Raw genomic sequence first — 6,000 nt, forward strand, 5'->3', positions numbered from 1 at the left:
AACCCATGTGTATAATTGTGTTTGCTTTAATATATATCATTTTTTCAACAAGTAAACTTCTTATGAAATAAAAAGGAAAATGTACTTGTTTAAAAACAAAGTTGTTCAGAGCTTAACCTATTACACTGTTTGTCCTATAGACTTTCTCTTCCTTAAACCAAGTGTCATGCACATAACTTTGGTGACAGCCAGCAAATTGAGCTTTTCATGATTCTCACTTCTACGTACACCTGCATCTTCCAGGGATTATGTCTAGGGAGATGATCATGATGTAGTGCAAGTTGGTACGATTTGCCTTATATCTTTAGCTTTTCTTGTTGTTTCTCTATATGGCTTCAATCACAAGTGTTCCACTCCATATATCACTTGGATGTGCCTCATCTCTGAAGAATGGGTATCACATACTTGTCATGATAAAAGGATTGTTGAAGGGTTGTTTATTCCTTAAATCATAATCGTAATGTGTTCCGCAAAATAATCTCCTTCTGGAGCATTCTGGCCTGAGATACTGACTCTTTCTTTCACACAGCATCAAAGAGGGGACAAGACATTATGCAGCAGCAGGATGCCACTTACTGCTTTGGAGGTAAGACACAAACCAAGTATCAAATCCTGATGATAAAGAGAGAGCAGCAAGACAGCCCTGAATCACAACACAGGCAAGTTCTTCTAGTTCCTCTGAAGGATTTAACTCCCCATCAAATACAAAATCTGTGAAGGCTGATTTGATTCTTTAAACATTTGAAGGCAAACTCCTTCATGGTGAGACCTTCACCTTAACATTCAGATTAAGTACATTGCTTTGACTGGTTTCTTAGCAGAAATAGGACCTGTGAAGTAACAACGCATGCCTGACAGTCTGAGGAGCACACCTCAGACCTTTGTCAGAGGGCAGAAGTTTAAAAAAAAGGAAGGCGGCCTGCATGGACAGACCCAAGGCAATTGCTTCAACTGAAGAAAAGGATACCAAGTCAATGCATGACTGGACAGCAGAAAAGTAGGAGAGAGACTTCTAAAATAGATTACATCCAGCACTCTTAGTCAACCACATAACAACAACAAATCTATAACCACCTTTTGTCAGTTCAGTTTGGTCATCATAAAAAATACTTGTCATACATTTCCAGTAGGTTGGACTGTTCTTTCCCTGCAACCTGTCATTAAATTCAAAATTACAAAGGAGTGCTAAATCAACAAAGTTCTGCTTCTGCTTTACATGATTTTGTGTACAAATTAAAAACTAATTTTGTGAAAAATCAAGTTTATCTTAAGAATAGAAATAACCAACAAACTGTAGAAAGATGATTTGATGAGTCATCTCAACCATGAGAGTTGCAGCCACCAAGTTTTCAACAGCAAGATTGATCTGTCTTTGATGGTTGATTCCAGCAAGGAATGAACTGCTAAATGCTGAGCATCCCTAAGGTCCAGATGATCTTTTTTTTTACTGTGTGTTGTCACACAAGATATACCCCTTGATTTCTGCATTACACTGCACTAATATTGTGGTCATGCCCTAAAATCAGTGCCACTGCCAAAACAGAAAACAGTGAATTTGGTTCATATATTGATATGGAAAAAATGTATATGGTATAATTAGCCAGTTCATTTCTATAAACCTGCATGGGTCACATTCTCAGTAGTACAGATGCTGTCAATCTGTACTGTAAAAGGGAAGGTGAGTTTTTAATTTTAGTGTCTAAAGAGCTTTTTTCCTATGAAAAGCTTCAATAGATGTCGAAGTTTCTTAAACAGACTAGAGTGCAAAGAGGAGGGAGCCAGGCTCTCTTCAGGGGTGCCCAGTGACAGGACCAGAGACAATGGGCACACACTGAAACACAGATTTCCCTCTGTCCGTCAGGAAACTGTTTTTAGGTGCAAGTGACCAACACTAACACAGGTTGCTCAGAGAGGCGATGGAGTCTCCATCCTTAGAGAATTCAGAAATCCCATGGACATGGTCCTGCACAACTAGCTCTAGGAGGCCCTGCTTGGGCAGCGGCCAGGTGGACTCCAGAGGTCCCTGCCAACCTTAGCCCTTCCGCATTTGTGATTCTCGCTTAGTTGTTCAAAATATTGGTTACTAAGAACCCACGGAAATTAGAAGCATCGAGGTAGTAACTTCAAGTACCCACCAGATGGCAGGAAACAGCCAAGGCCAGGCCTTCGCAAGCTTTTAATGACGACCTGCGCGACTGCAGCGTTTACGAAGGGCGTGAATGCTGTTTGCCATGGAGCTGGGGAATTCTGCCCTCTAAAAGTCACTGGAAAAACACTTAATATTACTTTGATCTTGAAATTATCATCTTGGTAAGAGGTAAAAGTTTGAGTGGGATGAACGAGGAAGAATAAAAATAACTACTTGTTACCAATTATTAAGTAGATCTTTTGGGTTTGTTTTCCTTTTTTTTTTTTTTTTTTTTTTTTTTTTTTAAACAATGGTAAGCATATCTTCATTTAAAAATACCTGATTGAAATTAAAAGTAATATTTAACAGAGCCATTGAAGATAAAGGAGTAAATAATTTCAAATCTGTGTTTGAAAACCAGAAATCTTTTCCATATGCTAGAGAATTAGGCGCTTGCTAAGGGTTCCCTGTGCCATAGTTATTTTGCAGACAAATCATTTTTGTTCTTACTCTTTCCTGAATCCTCAGCGTATCTGGATCTGCAGGAGTTCCTTCAATGTTACTGTTCATCACCCTGTGCCTCAGATACCTTTCCTAAAGATCAAACATTTGGCCATTTGGAATGCTTCAGGCGCTCAGTTCAGTGTGCACCCTTAGTGCACTCTCCTGATGTGCTGTTCAACTGGGCTCCTTCTAAAATGTGGAAGCTTCCAGACAAATGGAGGTAATGCTCAGTCAATTACACAATATGCTAGCAAGCACAGCAGTTACCAAGAACATACAAAGCAGGTTCAGTTTCCCTTCTGGAGGTGATCTGGGCCCAATTGCTTTGAAAATATTGCCCAGAAGTAGCTACTGCTCTCTGAAGATGCCTATAAACAGGCCCCTGACTTGTGATAAAATCCCCCTCTTACTAGTTAAAAGTCATAAATAATGCTCCCCAAGGAATGTTCTGACTACCAGAAAACAAAAACCTGCTCTGCCTTTATGGTTGAAATAACTCTGAAAAATCTTCTTGTGTGCCAAAAGTTTTGTAGAAGAACAGAGAACATTCCCTACTCCACCACCCAAAACTCAGTGGTGACTTCCTAGGTTTAACCCTTCTTCCCTAGGTATTGCTGCATGCTGAGGACCCTACCTGATCACCACTGACCACCAAAGACTCTTACTCTCCAAAGCTATAGTCCTACAGCTGCTTCAACAGAGGCACCACATTTCCTCCCTGGGAAGAGAAAGGAATGTGACAGAGAAGGGAGTTAAGTAACCGGTAAGGCTTCCCAGTGCCACGTTCCTGGGAGCTGTTTTGTTGTTACTCTTCCTTCAAACAAGGCCAAGATAAAAGGCAAATAAAGGTGTTTAAGCACAACTCCTAAACCAGATACTAATAAACAGTCAACCACACAAAAAACTTGTGTACCCTAAGATAAAAGTGGAAAAGTTTCTCAGGTTTTTTCTTCTCCAGCTGATTTGCTATGACCTTTTTATCAACTGTGACCACCAGGATTCTGTTTTCTCTGTATTCCACTTGAAGTTGCATTTATTAGAAAGAAGTTGCCTCAGTCAACTGTGTAAGGCTTTAGAGCCAATCTCTCCTTCAAGTTCCTTAGATGGATGAGACAGATCAATTTCAGAGTGAAAGGCTAAATTAATTTAATTTGGGAGAAAGTTGTACCATTTTCCACACTAAGTGTATAACATTTTACATTATGTAAGTGCATACATACGTTTTTTGGCTCAAGTTTCATGTTCTGTATGTGGCTGCTTGCCCCAACAAGGGGGAAAGTTCTCATTCTTTGGTGACTGTGTATAGTTTCAGTGATGAAGAATCTCTTTAACCATCATTTGAATTTAATTTCACTCTGTACATGATCATAAATACCAGATACAAATGTCTAAATAACATGAATTGTAGCTGCTGGGCCTAACAATAATTAACCACTTTGCAATGACAAGAGCTTGTTGATGATTAATGTCCAACAACTCTCTTCCAAGGACTCTTTAGAATTTATTATTAGAATATTGCAGCATGATGCAGGAGATGTGATCTGTTATTCCCCCGAGCAAAGGAAAAAACTGAACTTCAATGCTTCAGTGATTTCTCTGTTTTAAAAGTGGTTTAAAACCCTTGAAAACAAGATGCTGGAAGGCATATAAAAAATGAGCAAAGGTACAATGCCTGTAGCTCTGTACAACAGCCAGATTCACACCACACCAGTGTTCATTACCCCCTATTGACCATGAAGGTTTCCCCACTCAAGTGTGACTGATCAGGTTTTTCAGCATTACCTACACTTAAAGAGCTTAAGGTGAGATTCCAGATTTCCCTTAAACCTTAACTATTATGACACCAGCTTTTAGGTGCTTACGTCCTTCTTTTGATCTAGTTCAAAACATTTCCTCTTGCCTAAATCTCATTTCTAGGGAAGAGGATATTTAACTGCCAAGGCATTCAACTACTTACTTTCATCAGCTGGTACAATGAACTACCCACCCACAAGAGAAAGCAATGTAGCAAGAGATTGGTGCTGCAGAAGGCTCTAAATACTGCCCTGTGTGGCAATCTGACACAGCAGTGAAACAAGACCCTTGCTCATCAAAAGCCTAAGCTGTGAGTTTCTCACTACTGGCAAACTGCATTGTCACAGCATCTCTTTCACATGCATCCCAGAATAGAAAAATCTGAATGCTCGCAGAATTTGTTGGTCAGTTGTGGGGTATTTTTTTTAAACAGAAGAAAGAAGAATGAAAAACTAATAGCTGAAAATTTCGGGCATGAGGAAACATTATTAGTCCCCTGCTCTCTGCTGTCAGTGATTCTCTTTCACCTTGAATATCCAGAATAATCTCATAGTGAGTTCTAACTACAGTTATGCCTGTGTAATGCTGCTGCTGGTGAGCCTAAAATTTACAAGTGACTGGCAGCATTATATGATGTCTCTGAGATCTTGTAATTGTACTTTAAGATTTGATCTGGCTTCCAAAACATGTGGCCACAGAGACCAAAAAAAAAAAAAAAAAAAAAAGGAGGCCAGACACTATAGACACTATTTGGTCCTGAAGGGTTTGTGGTAAAAAAAAAAAATTAAATAGACTGTAACTCATGAAGGAAGAAGTGAAATATTATAGGGAAAGAAGTCTTGTTACATTACATTTATTGTCGGTTTTCCAAAATAGTTTTTCTATTAGGAATTAATAGATTGTTTGAAACCTTTTCTTCTATACACGTGTCTATCTGCCCTCCTTTCTTCCTTCCTAATCATGCTTAAACTTGCTGTGTTTCTCTAAACATTTACCCATATTGATTTCACCAAAGTCTATGTTACAAAACATGCCAGTGTAATTAAAACCATAGCGAGTGCCAGCACCTTACATAACTGCATTATATTGTATGGGTCACTATTTGATAACCACTTAGGCAATTCATTTCAGCTTGCTTGTATTAGAGACTCGCTCCACACAAACTTATGGGACTGAAAGAGTGGAAATTTCTGTTAGATACACAGGAAAAATTCTTTACTGTGAGGGTGATGAGACACTGGAACAGGTTGCCCAGAGAAGCTGTGGATGCCCCACCGCTGGTAGTGTTCAAGGCCACTTTGGATGGGGTTTGGAGCCACCTGGGCTGGTAGAAGCTGTCCCTGCCCATGGGGCAGGGATCTTTACATTTCATTCCAAACCAGGCCATTCTGTGAGTCTATGATTTTATGAAATTACTTCATTTTTTAAAATTAGGTGAGGTTAAATGGGAAAATAGTTCATCAGGGAGAGGGAGAAACTTCTGGTTTTGTTCAGCTGTGGTGTTAGTTGTCTTCAACATGGGAAACATTCCAGGTTCACAGTATGTATTACTTGTTAATTCAGTATTGAGCTGT

The sequence above is a fragment of the Vidua macroura genome, chromosome 1, assembly GCF_024509145.1.
Source record: "Vidua macroura isolate BioBank_ID:100142 chromosome 1, ASM2450914v1, whole genome shotgun sequence".
Lineage (NCBI taxonomy): Eukaryota > Metazoa > Chordata > Aves > Passeriformes > Viduidae > Vidua > Vidua macroura.